This window comes from Rhipicephalus microplus, chromosome 6 (assembly GCF_043290135.1).
Source record: "Rhipicephalus microplus isolate Deutch F79 chromosome 6, USDA_Rmic, whole genome shotgun sequence".
NCBI classification, from domain to species: domain Eukaryota; kingdom Metazoa; phylum Arthropoda; class Arachnida; order Ixodida; family Ixodidae; genus Rhipicephalus; species Rhipicephalus microplus.
The window spans coordinates 199,719,812-199,732,251 of record NC_134705.1 but is presented as its reverse complement, the minus strand read 5'-3'; the positions used below and the strand labels follow the sequence as shown (position 1 = coordinate 199,732,251).

General features: G+C 51.4%; 38 non-coding genes across 38 annotated transcripts; all 38 read left to right on the top strand.

The window, feature by feature from the left end:
• The first annotated feature begins 69 nt into the window (after nt 1-69).
• TRNAR-ACG (transfer RNA arginine (anticodon ACG)) lies at nt 70-142 on the top strand. The gene has a single exon. It is a non-coding gene; the product is annotated as a tRNA-Arg (tRNA).
• Nucleotides 143-224: 82 nt separating this feature from the next.
• On the top strand, nt 225-297 carry TRNAR-ACG (transfer RNA arginine (anticodon ACG)). The gene has a single exon. It is a non-coding gene; the product is annotated as a tRNA-Arg (tRNA).
• An 82-nt stretch (nt 298-379) lies between these two features.
• TRNAR-ACG (transfer RNA arginine (anticodon ACG)) lies at nt 380-452 on the top strand. Its single transcript has one exon. It is a non-coding gene; the product is annotated as a tRNA-Arg (tRNA).
• An 81-nt stretch (nt 453-533) lies between these two features.
• Nucleotides 534-606, top strand: TRNAR-ACG (transfer RNA arginine (anticodon ACG)). The gene has a single exon. It is a non-coding gene; the product is annotated as a tRNA-Arg (tRNA).
• Nucleotides 607-848: 242 nt separating this feature from the next.
• Nucleotides 849-921, top strand: TRNAR-ACG (transfer RNA arginine (anticodon ACG)). The gene has a single exon. It is a non-coding gene; the product is annotated as a tRNA-Arg (tRNA).
• An 83-nt stretch (nt 922-1,004) lies between these two features.
• On the top strand, nt 1,005-1,077 carry TRNAP-AGG (transfer RNA proline (anticodon AGG)). The gene has a single exon. It is a non-coding gene; the product is annotated as a tRNA-Pro (tRNA).
• An 85-nt stretch (nt 1,078-1,162) lies between these two features.
• TRNAR-UCG (transfer RNA arginine (anticodon UCG)) lies at nt 1,163-1,235 on the top strand. The gene has a single exon. It is a non-coding gene; the product is annotated as a tRNA-Arg (tRNA).
• A 239-nt stretch (nt 1,236-1,474) lies between these two features.
• On the top strand, nt 1,475-1,547 carry TRNAR-ACG (transfer RNA arginine (anticodon ACG)). The gene has a single exon. It is a non-coding gene; the product is annotated as a tRNA-Arg (tRNA).
• An 82-nt stretch (nt 1,548-1,629) lies between these two features.
• Nucleotides 1,630-1,702, top strand: TRNAR-ACG (transfer RNA arginine (anticodon ACG)). The gene has a single exon. It is a non-coding gene; the product is annotated as a tRNA-Arg (tRNA).
• Nucleotides 1,703-1,784: 82 nt separating this feature from the next.
• TRNAR-ACG (transfer RNA arginine (anticodon ACG)) lies at nt 1,785-1,857 on the top strand. Its single transcript has one exon. It is a non-coding gene; the product is annotated as a tRNA-Arg (tRNA).
• An 83-nt stretch (nt 1,858-1,940) lies between these two features.
• On the top strand, nt 1,941-2,013 carry TRNAR-ACG (transfer RNA arginine (anticodon ACG)). The gene has a single exon. It is a non-coding gene; the product is annotated as a tRNA-Arg (tRNA).
• An 81-nt stretch (nt 2,014-2,094) lies between these two features.
• On the top strand, nt 2,095-2,167 carry TRNAR-ACG (transfer RNA arginine (anticodon ACG)). The gene has a single exon. It is a non-coding gene; the product is annotated as a tRNA-Arg (tRNA).
• Nucleotides 2,168-2,250: 83 nt separating this feature from the next.
• On the top strand, nt 2,251-2,323 carry TRNAR-ACG (transfer RNA arginine (anticodon ACG)). The gene has a single exon. It is a non-coding gene; the product is annotated as a tRNA-Arg (tRNA).
• An 82-nt stretch (nt 2,324-2,405) lies between these two features.
• On the top strand, nt 2,406-2,478 carry TRNAR-ACG (transfer RNA arginine (anticodon ACG)). Its single transcript has one exon. It is a non-coding gene; the product is annotated as a tRNA-Arg (tRNA).
• An 82-nt stretch (nt 2,479-2,560) lies between these two features.
• On the top strand, nt 2,561-2,633 carry TRNAR-ACG (transfer RNA arginine (anticodon ACG)). Its single transcript has one exon. It is a non-coding gene; the product is annotated as a tRNA-Arg (tRNA).
• A 405-nt stretch (nt 2,634-3,038) lies between these two features.
• TRNAR-ACG (transfer RNA arginine (anticodon ACG)) lies at nt 3,039-3,111 on the top strand. Its single transcript has one exon. It is a non-coding gene; the product is annotated as a tRNA-Arg (tRNA).
• Nucleotides 3,112-3,354: 243 nt separating this feature from the next.
• Nucleotides 3,355-3,427, top strand: TRNAR-ACG (transfer RNA arginine (anticodon ACG)). Its single transcript has one exon. It is a non-coding gene; the product is annotated as a tRNA-Arg (tRNA).
• Nucleotides 3,428-3,510: 83 nt separating this feature from the next.
• On the top strand, nt 3,511-3,583 carry TRNAS-ACU (transfer RNA serine (anticodon ACU)). Its single transcript has one exon. It is a non-coding gene; the product is annotated as a tRNA-Ser (tRNA).
• An 84-nt stretch (nt 3,584-3,667) lies between these two features.
• On the top strand, nt 3,668-3,740 carry TRNAR-ACG (transfer RNA arginine (anticodon ACG)). Its single transcript has one exon. It is a non-coding gene; the product is annotated as a tRNA-Arg (tRNA).
• Nucleotides 3,741-3,825: 85 nt separating this feature from the next.
• TRNAR-ACG (transfer RNA arginine (anticodon ACG)) lies at nt 3,826-3,898 on the top strand. Its single transcript has one exon. It is a non-coding gene; the product is annotated as a tRNA-Arg (tRNA).
• An 83-nt stretch (nt 3,899-3,981) lies between these two features.
• TRNAR-ACG (transfer RNA arginine (anticodon ACG)) lies at nt 3,982-4,054 on the top strand. The gene has a single exon. It is a non-coding gene; the product is annotated as a tRNA-Arg (tRNA).
• Nucleotides 4,055-4,295: 241 nt separating this feature from the next.
• Nucleotides 4,296-4,368, top strand: TRNAR-ACG (transfer RNA arginine (anticodon ACG)). The gene has a single exon. It is a non-coding gene; the product is annotated as a tRNA-Arg (tRNA).
• An 83-nt stretch (nt 4,369-4,451) lies between these two features.
• Nucleotides 4,452-4,524, top strand: TRNAR-ACG (transfer RNA arginine (anticodon ACG)). The gene has a single exon. It is a non-coding gene; the product is annotated as a tRNA-Arg (tRNA).
• An 84-nt stretch (nt 4,525-4,608) lies between these two features.
• Nucleotides 4,609-4,681, top strand: TRNAR-ACG (transfer RNA arginine (anticodon ACG)). Its single transcript has one exon. It is a non-coding gene; the product is annotated as a tRNA-Arg (tRNA).
• An 85-nt stretch (nt 4,682-4,766) lies between these two features.
• On the top strand, nt 4,767-4,839 carry TRNAL-AAG (transfer RNA leucine (anticodon AAG)). The gene has a single exon. It is a non-coding gene; the product is annotated as a tRNA-Leu (tRNA).
• An 84-nt stretch (nt 4,840-4,923) lies between these two features.
• TRNAR-ACG (transfer RNA arginine (anticodon ACG)) lies at nt 4,924-4,996 on the top strand. Its single transcript has one exon. It is a non-coding gene; the product is annotated as a tRNA-Arg (tRNA).
• Nucleotides 4,997-5,081: 85 nt separating this feature from the next.
• TRNAR-ACG (transfer RNA arginine (anticodon ACG)) lies at nt 5,082-5,154 on the top strand. Its single transcript has one exon. It is a non-coding gene; the product is annotated as a tRNA-Arg (tRNA).
• Nucleotides 5,155-10,110: 4,956 nt separating this feature from the next.
• On the top strand, nt 10,111-10,183 carry TRNAR-ACG (transfer RNA arginine (anticodon ACG)). Its single transcript has one exon. It is a non-coding gene; the product is annotated as a tRNA-Arg (tRNA).
• An 84-nt stretch (nt 10,184-10,267) lies between these two features.
• Nucleotides 10,268-10,340, top strand: TRNAR-ACG (transfer RNA arginine (anticodon ACG)). The gene has a single exon. It is a non-coding gene; the product is annotated as a tRNA-Arg (tRNA).
• An 84-nt stretch (nt 10,341-10,424) lies between these two features.
• TRNAR-ACG (transfer RNA arginine (anticodon ACG)) lies at nt 10,425-10,497 on the top strand. The gene has a single exon. It is a non-coding gene; the product is annotated as a tRNA-Arg (tRNA).
• Nucleotides 10,498-10,581: 84 nt separating this feature from the next.
• On the top strand, nt 10,582-10,654 carry TRNAR-ACG (transfer RNA arginine (anticodon ACG)). The gene has a single exon. It is a non-coding gene; the product is annotated as a tRNA-Arg (tRNA).
• An 84-nt stretch (nt 10,655-10,738) lies between these two features.
• TRNAR-ACG (transfer RNA arginine (anticodon ACG)) lies at nt 10,739-10,811 on the top strand. The gene has a single exon. It is a non-coding gene; the product is annotated as a tRNA-Arg (tRNA).
• An 83-nt stretch (nt 10,812-10,894) lies between these two features.
• On the top strand, nt 10,895-10,967 carry TRNAR-ACG (transfer RNA arginine (anticodon ACG)). The gene has a single exon. It is a non-coding gene; the product is annotated as a tRNA-Arg (tRNA).
• Nucleotides 10,968-11,050: 83 nt separating this feature from the next.
• On the top strand, nt 11,051-11,123 carry TRNAR-ACG (transfer RNA arginine (anticodon ACG)). Its single transcript has one exon. It is a non-coding gene; the product is annotated as a tRNA-Arg (tRNA).
• Nucleotides 11,124-11,363: 240 nt separating this feature from the next.
• On the top strand, nt 11,364-11,436 carry TRNAR-ACG (transfer RNA arginine (anticodon ACG)). Its single transcript has one exon. It is a non-coding gene; the product is annotated as a tRNA-Arg (tRNA).
• Nucleotides 11,437-11,520: 84 nt separating this feature from the next.
• Nucleotides 11,521-11,593, top strand: TRNAR-ACG (transfer RNA arginine (anticodon ACG)). The gene has a single exon. It is a non-coding gene; the product is annotated as a tRNA-Arg (tRNA).
• An 84-nt stretch (nt 11,594-11,677) lies between these two features.
• On the top strand, nt 11,678-11,750 carry TRNAR-ACG (transfer RNA arginine (anticodon ACG)). Its single transcript has one exon. It is a non-coding gene; the product is annotated as a tRNA-Arg (tRNA).
• A 236-nt stretch (nt 11,751-11,986) lies between these two features.
• Nucleotides 11,987-12,059, top strand: TRNAR-UCG (transfer RNA arginine (anticodon UCG)). The gene has a single exon. It is a non-coding gene; the product is annotated as a tRNA-Arg (tRNA).
• Nucleotides 12,060-12,440: the final 381 nt, after the last annotated feature.

The following is a 12,440-nucleotide window of genomic DNA, read 5'->3' as shown; positions in this document are numbered from 1 at the left end:
CCTTTTTTTGCTCTTTGACCACAAAGAGGTATGGCTGGGTGGATCTCAAAGAGAGGAGCTGCCGTGTCTGGGCCTGTGGCGCAACGGATAACGCGTCTGAATACGGATCAGAAGATTCCAGGTTCGAATCCTGGCAGGCTCATTTCTCCTCTCCCCTTTTTTTTGCTCTTTGACCACGAAGAGGTATGGCTGGGTGGATCTCAAAGAGAGGAGCTGCCGTGTCTGGGCCTGTGGCGCAACGGATAACGTGTCTGACTACGGATCAGAAGATTCCAGGTTCGAATCCTGGCAGGCTCGTTTCTCCTCTCCCCATTTTTTTGCTCTTTGACCACGAAGAGGTATGGCTGGGTGGATCTCAAAGAAAGGAGCTGCCGTGTCTGGGCCTGTGGCGCAACGGATAACGCGTCTGACTACGGATCAGAAGATTCCAGGTTCGAATCCTGGCAGGCTCATTTCTCCTCTCCCCTTCTTTTGCTCTTTGACCACGAAGAGGTATGGCTGGGTGGATCTCAAAGAGAGGAGCTGCCGTGTCTGGGCCTGTGGCGCAACGGATAACGTGTCTGACTACGGATCAGAAGATTCCAGGTTCGAATCCTGGCAGGCTCGTTTCTCCTCACCCCATTTTTTTGCTCTTTGACCACGAAGAGGTATGGCTGGGTGGATCTCAAAGAAAGGAGCTGCCGTGTCCGGGGCCTGTGGCGCAACGGATAACGCGACTGACTACGGATCAGAAGATTCAAGGTTTGAATCCTGGCAGGCTCGTTTCTTTTCTCCCCCATTTTTTTTTTGCTCTTTGACCACAAAGAGGTATGGCTGGGGGGATCTCAAAGAGAGGAGCTGCCGTGTCTGGGCCTGTGGCGCAACGGATAACGCGTCTGACTACGGATCAGAAGATTCCAGGTTCGAATCTTGGCAGGCTCGTTTCTCCTCTCCCCTTTTTTTTGCTCTTTGACCACGAAGAGGTATGGCTGGGTGGATCTCAAAGAAAGGAGCTGCCGTGTCCGGGGCCTGTGGCGCAACGGATAACGCGTCTGACTAGGGATCAGAAGATTCCAGGTTTGAATCCTGGCAGGCTCGTTTCTTTTCTCCCCCATTTTTTTTTGCTCTTTGACCACAAAGAGGTATGGCTGGGTGGATCTCAAAGAGAGGAGCTGCCGTGTCTGGGCCTGTGGCGCAACGGATAACGCGTCTGACTTCGGATCAGAAGATTCTAGGTTCAAATCCTGGCAGGCTCGTTTCTCCTCTCCCCTTTTTTTTGCTCTTGGACCACGAAGAGGTATGGCTAGGTGGATCTCAAAGAAAGGAGCTGCCGTGTCCGGGGCCTGTGGCGCAACGGATAACGCGTCTGACTACTGATCAGAAGATTCCCGGTTTGAATCCTGGCAGGCTCGTTTCTTTCCCCCCCATTTTTTTTGCTCTTTGACCACAAAGAGGTATGGCTGGGTGGATCTCAAAAAGAGGAGCTGCCGTGTCTGGGCCTGTGGCGCAACGGATAACGCGTCTGACTACGGATCAGAAGATTCCAGGTTCGAATCCTGGCGGGCTCGTTTCGCCTCTCCCCATTTTTTTGCTCTTTGACCACGAAGAGGTATGGCTGGGTGGATCTCAAAGAAAGGAGCTGCCGTGTCTGGGCCTGTGGCGCAACGGATAACGCGTCTGACTACGGATCAAAAGATTCCAGGTTCGAATCCTGGCAGGCTCATTTCTCCTCTCCCCTTTTTTTTGCTCTTTGACCACGAAGAGGTATGGCTGGGTGGATCTCAAAGAGAGGAGCTGCCGTGTCTGGGCCTGTGGCGCAACGGATAACGTGTCTGACTACGGATCAGAAGAATCCAGGTTCGAATCCTGGCAGGCTCGTTTCTCCTCACCCCATTTTTTTTGCTCTTTGACCACGAAGAGGTATGGCTGGGTGGATCTCAAAGAGAGGAGCTGCCGTGTCTGGGCCTGTGGCGCAACGGATAACGCGTCTGACTACGGATCAGAAGATTCCAGGTTCGAATCCTGGCAGGCTCATTTCTCCTCTCCCCTTTTTTTGCTCTTTGACCACAAAGAGGTATGGCTGGGTGGATCTCAAAGAGAGGAGCTGCCGTGTCTGGGCCTGTGGCGCAACGGATAACGCGTCTGACTACGGATCAGAAGATTCCAGGTTCGAATCCTGGCAGGCTCATTTCTCCTCTCCCTTTTTTTTTTGCTCTTTGACCACGAAGAGGTGTGGCTGGATGGATCTCAAAGAGAGGAGCTGCCGTGTCTGGGCCTGTGGCGCAACGGATAACGTGTCTGACTACGGATCAGAAGATTCCAGGTTCGAATCCTGGCAGGCTCATTTCTCCTCTCCCATTTTTTTTGCTCTTTGACCACAAAGAGGTATGGCTGGGTGGATCTCAAAGAGAGGAGCTGCCGTGTCTGGGCCTGTGGCGCAACGGATAACGTGTCTGACTACGGATCAGAAGATTCCAGGTTCGAATTCTGGCAGGCTCATTTCTCCTCTCCCCTTTTTTTTGCTCTTTGACCACAAAGAGGTATGGCTGGGTGGATCTCAAAGAGAGGAGCTGCCGTGTCTGGGCCTGTGGCGCAACGGATAACGCGTCTGACTACGGATCAGAAGATTCCAGGTTCGAATCCTGGCAGGCTCATTTCTCCTCTCCCCTTTTTTTGCTCTTTGACCACGAAGAGGTATGGCTAGGTGGATCTCAAAGAAAGGAGCTGCCGTGTCCGGGGCCTGTGGCGCGACTGATAACGCGTCTGACTACTGATCAGAAGATTCCCGGTTTGAATCCTGGCAGGCTCGTTTCTTTTCTCCCCCATTTTTTTTTTGCTCTTTGACCACGAAGAGGTATGGCTGGGTGGATCTCAAAGAAAGGAGCTGCCGTGTCCGGGGCCTGTGGCGCAACGGATAACGCGTCTGACTACGGGTCAGAAGATTCCAGCTTTGAATCCTGGCAGGCTCGTTTCTTTTCTCCCCCATTTTTTTTTTTTTGCTCTTTGACCACAAAGAGATATGGCTGGGTGGATCTCAAAGATAGGAGCTGCCGTGTCCGGGGCCTGTGGCGCAACGGATAACGTGTCTGACTACGGATCAGAAGATTCCAGGTTCGAATCCTGGCAGGCTCGTTTCTCCTCACCCCATTTTTTTTGCTCTTTGACCACGAAGAGGTATGGCTGGGTGGATCTCAAAGAAAGGAGCTGCCGTGTCCGGGGCCTGTGGCGCAACGGATAACGCGTCTGACTACGGGTCAGAAGATTCCAGCTTTGAATCCTGGCAGGCTCGTTTCTTTTCTCCCCCATTTTTTTTTGCTCTTTGACCACAAAGAGATATGGCTGGGTGGATCTCAAAGATAGGAGCTGCCGTGTCCGGGGCCTGTGGCGCAACGGATAACGCGTCTGACTACGGATCAGAAGATTCCAGGTTCGAATCCTGGCAGGCTCGTTTCTCCTTTCCCCATTTTTTTGCTCTTTGACCACGAAGAGGTATGGCTGGGTAGATCTCAAAGAAAGGAGCTGCCATGTCCGGGGCCTGTGGCGCAACGGATAACGCGTCTGACTACTGATCAGAAGATTCCAGGTTTGAATCCTGGCAGGCTCGTTTCTTTTCTCCCCCATTTTTTTTGCTCTTTGACCACAAAGAGGTATGGCTGGGTGGATCTCAAAGAGAGGAGCTGCCGTGTCTGGGCCTGTGGCGCAACGGATAACGCGTCTGACTACGGATCAGAAGATTCCAGGTTCGAATCCTGGCAGGCTCGTTTCTCCTCTCCCCCTTTTTTTTTGCTCTTTGACCACGAAGAGGTATGGCTGGGTGGATCTCAAAGAAAAGAGCTGCCGTGTCCGGGGCCTGTGGCGCAACGGATAACGCGTCTGACTACGGATCAGAAGATTCCAGGTTTGAATCCTGGCAGGCTCGTTTCTTTTTTCCCCCATTTTTTTGCTCTTTGACCACGAAGAGGTATGGCTGGGTGGATCTCAAAGACAGGAGCTGCCGTGTCTGGGCCTGTGGCGCAACGGATAACGTGTCTGACTACGGATCAGAAGATTCCAGGTTCGAATGCTGGCAGGCTCGTTTCTCATCACCCCATTTTTTTTGCTCTTTGACCACGAAGAGGTATGGCTGGGTGGATCTCAAAGAAAGGAGCTGCCGTGTCCGGGGCCTGTGGCGCAACGGATAACGCGTCTGACTACGGGTCAGAAGATTCCAGGTTTGAATCGTGGCAGGCTCGTTTCTTTTCTCCCCCATTTTTTTGCTCTTTGACCACAAAGAGATATGGCTGGGTGGATCTCAAAGATAGGAGCTGCCGTGTCCGGGGCCTGTGGCGCAACGGATAACGCGTCTGACTACGGATCAGAAGATTCCAGGTTTGAATCCTGGCAGGCTCGTTTCTCCTCTCCCCATTTTTTTGCTCTTTGACCACGAAGAGGTATGGCTGGGTGGATCTCAAAGAAAGGAGCTGCCGTGTGCGGGGCCTGTGGCGCAACGGATAACGCGTCTGACTACGGATCAGAAGATTCCAGGTTTGAATCCTGGCAGGCTCGTTTCTTTTCTCCCCCATTTTTTTTGCTTTTTGACCACAAAGACATATGGCTGGGTGGATCTCAAAGAGAGGAGCTGCCGTGTCTGGGCCTGTGGCGCAACGGATAACGCGTCTGACTACGGATCAGAAGATTCCAGGTTCGAATCCTGGCAGGCTCGTTTCTCCTTTCCCCATTTTTTTTTGCTCTTTGACCACGAAGAGGTATGGCTGGGTGGATCTCAAAGAAAGGAGCTGCCGTGTCCGGGGCCTGTGGCGCAACGGATAACGCGTCTGACTAAGGATCAGAAGATTCCAGGTTTGAATCCTGGCAGGCTCGTTTCTTTTCTCCCCCATTTTTTTTGCTCTTTGACCACAAAGAGGTATGGCTGGGTGGATCTCAAAGAGAGGAGCTGCCGTGTCTGGGCCTGTGGCGCAACGGATAACGCGTCTGACTACGGATCAGAAGATTCCAGGTTCGAATCCTGGCAGGCTCGTTTCTCCTCTCCCCCTTTTTTTTTGCTCTGTGACCACGAAGAGGTATGGCTGCGTGGATCTCAAAGATAGGAGCTGCCGTGTCCGGAGCCTGTGGCGCAACGGATAACGCGTCTGACTACGGATCAGAAGATTCCAGGTTCGAATCCTGGCAGGCTCGTTTCTCCTTTCCCCATTTTTTTGCTCTTTGACCACGAAGAGGTATGGCTGGGTAGATCTCAAAGAAAGGAGCTGCCGTGTACGGGGCCTGTCATTTCTGCTTCCGGCAGTCGTGCTGAACGGATCGCAGGATCATGAGCTCCAGCGGAGCGGCAACAGCGGCCAATCTTAGCCGCGGAAACAGGAACGGAGATAGCGAATACCAGTTTATTTTGCCGCAAATGCCAAAAGGACGACTTGTTATCAACACCGTGTTTTTACACGGTGATGTACGAGCGAGGCCATACAAGGTCGAAGATTTCAGGGACGCATTGACGCCAACGGGCCTGCTGCCGGATGTGGTAAGCCTCGGTGCATACCAGGTTAACCACTTGTGGGCGGTGACATTCAATGATGCCGCTCCCACAAAACGCCTGCTCGCCTTGAAGGAGCTGCAGGTGAAGGGGCGGCGCTGCGTCGTCGTCGACCCACAGGACCAGCAGGTGCGGCTACGAATTCACTGGCTGCTTCACGGGGTGAGCGACGAAGAAGTACGGACGGCGCTGTCGGCTTTCGGCAAGGTCGTGGAGGTGAGCCGTGAGCGGTGGCGTGTCCCGGGCATGGCCGACAAGTGTTCGACCACGAGAACAGCTCTCCTGAAGCTGAAAAGCGGCGTCGGGGTCGAAGACCTTCCGCACCAGATCAGGATCGATGGGGAGCTGGCCTTGCTGGTTGTGCCTGGTCGGCCGATGCAATGCTTGCGCTGCCAAGGCAAAGGGCACGTCCGCCGAGAGTGCAAGGTTCCCCGTTGCTCGCGGTGCAAACGCTTCGGACACGTCGAGGCGGATTGCGTTCGAACGTACGCCAGTGCAATGGGGCCAGCGAAGAACGAGGCGATGGCTGATCACGTCATGGACGCGGCCGAGGCAGAGGACGCCGCCAAAGGGGTCGGAAGCCCAGTGGTCCCTGTGACTACTGGAGGGGCGGCGCAGGCAGACACACCCAAGTTTCCGGAGACTCGCCAGCTTTCGACTACACCGGCCAGCGCCCCGTCAGCGGCCGAGCCTGAGCGGGTCGAGACGGACGTGGTTCCAGTGGGGACAGCTGATACAACGGAGGGTCAGGGAGAGACGGCGGCGGACAGCGACGACGAGATGTGCGTGACCAGCGCCACGCTAAAGCGTCCACTCGACGACTCGGTAGAGCAGGACGGGGCGTCGTCCACCAGCAGCCAGGAGCCGCCTGCGAAGGCGCCGCAAGGGAGGCGGCGTAGTCTCAAACCTAAGCCGAAAGTCCCTACCGACCGGAGACTGGAGGACAAGGCAAAAGAAAACAGCGCTGGGAAGCAGGATGGTCCTGGAGGCGGCTAGCCGAGGGCTGGTCGTGAAGGGTAAGCGCCATGCTCCGGGCCTACTCCTTTAGCGAACAAGTCACTATGGAATTAACTCCGCCATTCAGTATAGCTACGCTTAACGTCAGAGGGTTGGCGGCTAGGCGTAGGCAAAGTCAGCTCTATCGGTTGCTCACAGACCAAGACATAGACGTCCTAGCCGTCCAGGAAACTAAGGTAGACGGAGAGGAGGAGACCGGGAGCATGGTGCGCCGTTTCACTGACCGATATTACGCGGTCGTAAGCCACTCGATAGGAACGTCCGCGGGTTGTGTTCTTTTTGTAAAAAAATTGCAAAGCCTTCTTGTGCAAAGTGTTTTTTCATGTCAGTCGGGCAGAATTGTTTATTGTGACTTTGTTTATGGTGCCACTGAATTCAGAGTTATATGCGTATACGCACCGAATAGTGTAGAAGAGCGTGCTCAGTTTTTTTCTAACCTGTTTCAGTGGACAAAGTGTAATAAGAGGGTGGTTTTGTTAGGTGATTTTAACTGTGTTTTAAGGGCTCGCGATAGAGTCAATAGCACTGGCGTTCGTGACAAAAGCAGTGACGTGCTAGGCAAATTAATAACCGAAAATGACTTGGAAGACGTGTATGAATGTGTGGCAGCAAATCGCGAAGTGATCTACACGCGATTTCATGGCAATAGCCATGCACGTTTAGACCGCATATACCTATCCCTAGATGTATTGCCTATGTGTCACGATTTTTTGGTTGAGCCAGTGTCGTTTTCAGATCACTGTTTGGTTGTGTGTCGCATAGGCATGAAGAAACAGCGTAAGGTTTTCAACTGGGATTTATGGAAACTGAACGCATTGTTACTAAAAGATGAACCATTTTTAGAAGCAGTGCACGAGACCATTAATGAAGTGCTTATGGAAAAAACGGAAACAGTAGCAGAGAAATGGGAGTGTTTAAAGCAGAAGGTGAAAATGAAAGCGCTTGACAGATCGAGCACGCTAAAATTCGAAGCGCAAATAAAAGAAAGAAGTCTTAAGAAAACACTGCAGCAGCTGATAGCCCTAGAAAGTCGGGAGCCTGGGACTTGCAAAGACGAGGTGCGCAGTGTCAAGGAAAAATTAGAACTGCATGACAGAGAGCGTTATCGAGGCGCCTGGGTTCGCGCGCGCGCAAATGATCTTGCCGCGGGTGAGACGCCCACAAAAAGGGCGCTTGGTCTCGAAAAAGCGCAAGGACGCCGAAACCACATCGATAAGGTCTATTGCAACGGGACTCTCGCGAGCGACAATGAAAGCATCGAACGGGCCTTTGTTGCGTATTATCAGTCACTTTTTGCAATTCGAAAAGCGAATGTACATGGTTTTAAAGAAGAGTTTCTCAAGCGCTTGCCGCGGCTTAGTGACGACACAAAAAAGCTTTTAGAAGGCAGAATAACGGAAGGTGAAGTGGAACGCGCGATTGGTCATCTGAACCCCGGAAAGTCACCGGGACCCGATGGCCTAACCGCAGCATGGTATAAGACGTTTAGAATAGAACTGTCCCCGGGGTTAGCTGAGCTGTTCAATGAGGCGTACGAACGGAAAACTCTGCCGCCCTCCTTCAGCAAAGCGCATACGATATTAATTCCTAAAACGGACGAAGGGGAAAAACTTAAACTGGTGACATCGTATAGGCCCATATCGCTGACCAATGTCGACTACAAGATTTTTATGAAGGTTCTGGCAGCGCGACTTCAAGGTGTCATTAAAGAAATTGTTGGAGAGCACCAAACTTGTGGAATCAAAGGCAGAACCATTAGCTCAAACATTCACAAGATGCGGTGTGTGCTAGAGTGTTGTGACGAAGATTCACTTGGCGTTGCTGTGCTCCAGATAGACCTGGAGAAAGCTTTTGATTGTGTTGCGCATGATATTTTGTTTGTCATCTTAGATCATATTAATGTCGGTTCCATCATCAAGGAGGGAGTGGCCTTGGCGTACCAGAACTGCACAACACGTTTAATTGTTAACAAGTCTTTGGGGGCCCCCATTCACGTAATGCGTTCTGTGCGTCAGGGCTGCCCCCTCAGTCCACTTTTGTTTTGTATTTACATCGAAGCGATGTGCTTAGCGATAAATGAAAATGAAAAAATTCGTGGCTTCAGCTTGGCGGCAGTGGAAGTTAAGCTGCTGGCATATGCAGACGACATTGCGGTGTGTTGTACGAACAAAGAAAGTGTAGAGGAAACGATAAGTGTTGTGAAACATTTTTGTAGCGTCACAGGAAGCCGCGTAAACTGGGCGAAATCTCTTGGGCTTTGGCACGGAAGGTGGCCTTCAAAGCCGGACCTTTTTGCGAATGTGCACTGGACGGAAACACCGACAAGGTACCTCGGTGTTCCCCTGGAATGTTATAACGGCAGCGAGGAGTATTGGTCGCGTCAAACAAAAGAGACGAAGGAAAAAGCAGACAGGTGGAAAGGCATGAACCTGTCTGTTTTCGCTAGGGCTACTGTGTGCAACATGTTTTTTATCGCTAAACTGTGGTATGTGATGCAGGTGTTACATTGTTCAAGGATCAACGTGCAAAGGCTGCACAGAGTGTTCGCAGTTTTTATATGGGGCTCGAAATGGGAAAGGTGCAGACGGACCAACTTGTTCAGGCGCGTGAAGGACGGAGGTCTTGGTTTGGCGCACCTATTTGTGAGACAAGTAGTAAATAGATTTTTGTTTTTCCGTGACGTCAGGGATCCGTTTTTACGTACGGTATGCCAGCTCAGGTTAGGCAGTGCCTTACCAGATTTTGTTGTTACTACGGATAGCCGGCCCGTGACGTTGCGTGGGTATCTCAAGGAAGTGGTAGACAGTGTACGTTTTTTATCTGTACGCTTTTCGATAGATTATCTAGCAAGTGTTAGAAGAAAAGAATTGTACAGAGATGTATGTGCTATGGTTTTGCCAGTACCATTGTACAGGGCCATATACAGTGGAAGACCGGGACAAAACGTACTGAAGCGGGTGAGAAACATGCAGGTACCTACAGGGGTGAAAACTTTTTTCTTCAAGTTACACACAGGAACACTATCAGTAAAGACTTTCACAGAGGAACGGGGTTTTTTTACACTATGGGGGTCACACTGCTTGATATGTAAGAAACCAGAAACAATAGACCATGTTTTTTTGCATTGTTGGGAAGGGGTACATTTTTGGGACATATTACAGAGGACAATAAAGAAGGATTTTCCACTAGACCCACACGGAATAAGGTACCTCGCAGTAACAAATGATGATGGGGTCCCATTCGATGTAGTGATGTTGACCGGTCTCCACTGTATATGGCGTGCACGAATGGCCGGATACCATTTCGACCCGGACGCAAAACCAGCAGTAATTTATTTCAGGCAAAGCATGTCTGCATTCATTGAGTGTAGCAAAATAGAGGATATCGAGCCAGAATGGTTGTCAAGGGTTGAACCCCTGGCAAACCTTAAGTATTTTTAAGAGGACAACATCAGTACAAATGGGACTGATGGCAATGCTTGTTTTTTTTTTCTTTTTCTTTTTCTTTGTATTGTAATATATGTGTGTGCAATGATTGCCCTGTACAATGTCCATGCCAGGCAATAAATAAAAAAAAAAAAGTGCACGGGGCCTGTGGCGCAACGGATAACGCGTCTGACTACGGATCAGAAGATTCCAGGTTCGAATCCTGGCAGGCTCGTTTCTCCTCTCCCCTTTTTTTTTGCTCTTTGACCACGAAGAGGTATGGCTGGGTGGATCTCAAAGAAAGGAGCTGCCGTGTCCGGGGCCTGTGGCGCAACGGATAACGCGTCTGACTACGGGTCAGAAGATTCCAGGTTTGAATCCTGGCAGGCTCGTTTCTTTTCTCCCCCATTTTTTTGCTCTTTGACCACAAAAAGATATGGCTGGGTGGATCTCAAAGATAGGAGCTGCCGTGTCCGGGGCCTGTGGCGCAACGGATAACGCGTCTGACTACGGATCAGAAGATTCCAGGTTTGAATCCTGGCAGGCTCGTTTCTCCTCTCCCCATTTTTTTTGCTCTTTGACCACGAAGAGGTATGGCTGGGTGGATCTCAAAGAAAGGAGCTGCCGTGTCCGGGGCCTGTGGCGCAACGGATAACGCGTCTGACTACGGATCAGAAGATTCCAGGTTTGAATCCTGGCAGGCTCGTTTCTTTTCTCCCCCATTTTTTTTGCTCTTTGACCACAAAGAGATATGGCTGGGTGGATCTCAAAGAGTAGAGCTGCCGTGTGTGGGCCTGTGGCGCAACGGATAACGCGTCTGACTACGGATCACAAGATTCCAGGTTCGAATCCTGGCAGGCTCGTTTCTCCTTCCCCATTTCTTTTGCTCTTTGACCACGAAGAGGTATGGCTGGGTGGATCTCAAAGAAAGGAGCTGCCGTGTCCGGGGCCTGTGGCGCAACGGATAACGCGTCTGACTACGGATCAGAAGATTCCAGGTTCGAATCCTGGCAGGCTCGTTTCTCCTCTCCCAAGTTTTCTTGCTCTTTGACCACGAAGAGGTATGGCTGGCTGGATCTCAAAGAGAGGAGCTGCCATGTCTGGGCCTGCGGCGCAACGGATAACGCGTCTGACTACGGATCAGAAGATTCCAGGTTCGAATCCTGGCAGGCTCGTTTCTTTTCTCCCCCATTTTTTTTGCTCATTGACCACAAAGAGGTATGGCTGGGTGGATCTCAAAGAGAGGAGCTGCTGTGTCTGGGCCTGTGGCGCAACGGATAACGCGTCTGACTACGGATCAGAAGCTTCCCGGTTTGAATCCTGGCAGGCTCGTTTCTTTTCTCCCCCATTTTTTTGCTCTTTGACCACAAAGAGGTATGGCTTGGTGGATCTCAAAGAGAGGAGCTGCCGTGTCTGGGCCTGTGGCGCAACGGATAACGCGTCTGACTACGGCTCAGAAGATTCCAGGTTCGAATCCTGGCAGGCTCGTTTCTTTTCTCCCCCATTTTTTTTGCTCTTTGACCACGAAGAGGTATGGCTGGGTGGATCTCAAAGAGAGGAGCTGCCGTGTCTGGGCCTGTGGCGCAACGGATAACGCGTCTGACTACGGATCAGAAGATTCCAGGTTCGAATCCTGGCAGGCTTGTTTCTTTTCTCCCCCATTTTTTTTGCTCTTTGACCACGAAGAGGTATGGCTGGGTGGATCTCAAAGAGAGGAGCTGCCGTGTCTGGGCCTGTGGCGCAACGGATAACGCGTCTGACTACGGATCAGAAGATTCCAGGTTTGAATCCTGGCAGGCTCGTTTCTCCTTTCCCTCATTTTCTTCTCTTTGCGCACGAAGAGGTATGGTTGGGTAGATCTCAAAGAGAGGAGTTACTGTGCCCGGGACTGTGGCGCAACGGATAACGCGTCTGACTACGGATCCGAAGATTCCAGGTTCGAATTCTGGCAGGCTCATTTCTCCTCTCTCCCATTTTTTTTCTCTATGCGCACGAAGTGGTATGGCTGAGTAGATCTCCAAGAAGACCTGTCGTGTCAGGGCCTGTGGCGCAATGGATAACGCGTCTGACTTCGGATCAGAAGATTCCAGGTTCGAATCCTGGCAGGCTCGCTTTCTTTTCTCTTTGTGGATATCTTTAACCTCAGAGCGAGAACTAGTTTTTTAATCACCGAAAAATGTTAAGTATGGGTAGATCTTCACAAGATGACGTTCCCTATTATGTTTGGTGGTCTATATACAAGTTCGTTTGTTGCGAACGCTTTTGTCGCAGGAATTTCCTCGTCGGGTCATGTGCAGTGGCGTGGGGAATCTATTGTCTTAAGATTGGGGGGTGGTAAGGGGGAGGGGGCTACAAGGGTGTTAGCGTGGCTTATGTAGGGGCAATGTCGGTGTGGTTTGGAGAGATAGACGGGGGGGGGGGCAATGGTCAGTGGCGTGGGCCGTGCACGGTTTGCTTCTATAGCCATTTAAACGCCATTGTCATTGCTGCCG